This window comes from Strongylocentrotus purpuratus, unplaced genomic scaffold (assembly GCF_000002235.5).
Source record: "Strongylocentrotus purpuratus isolate Spur 01 unplaced genomic scaffold, Spur_5.0 spur5_scaffold_4, whole genome shotgun sequence".
NCBI classification, from domain to species: Eukaryota; Metazoa; Echinodermata; class Echinoidea; order Camarodonta; family Strongylocentrotidae; genus Strongylocentrotus; species Strongylocentrotus purpuratus.
Window position 1 is genome coordinate 32,214,527 of NW_022145610.1, and position 780 is coordinate 32,215,306.

Here is a 780-nt window from a genome sequence, read left to right on the forward strand (position 1 = left end):
ATTACACGTAAACGGGAAATGGGAATTCAGAAATCCTACTTTGCAAGTGAAATATGAGCATGATTTCCGACATCTAATCGAAAAATAAGGGAACACTTTGATAGCTCATTGTCTCAGCTACAACATATCCAAAGCTCAGCGAAAAACAACGCTAAAAACAACGGAGATTTGCTCGCGAAAGACAGGAGTGTAGAATCCAGTTTGAGGAAAAAGTCATGTCCCGTAGAAAATACACGCAAAATGCGAAAAATTGACATGCCTCCTTAATCGCAAAAATACACCATGATATTTTGTCAAAAATAAAAATTATGAATATACATTTGTAGAAAATTGTCTCAGCTAGAACATATCAAAATTAAAAAGAAAATAGATCAATATTTAAAGAGATACAATCAATTTCCAAAAATATGCTGGACGTCATAATATGCAAATTGAAATTTTGAGGTTGGAGGCCATTATGATGACGTCATGAGTTAATTGAGGATAAAATGAGATATGAAATCATATTTTCCGACTCATCATCTATCCAAATATGAAAAAATATTAGGAGTTTCTATCTATTCTAAAGAGTTACAATGAATTTTATATAGGCATGTTTTTGCCCATGTATCGTAGATAAAGATAACGCAAATCACGCGTGCTGTCACAACTTTGACGGACGCTCATTGCGTTAATAAAAGGTGAACAAATTATCAAATGCTTGGAAAAATGTACCAAATATGATGTCAGAAAAAAATCGGCGATTCTATGTTGCAAAATGCCAGTACGCGCGAAACGCGC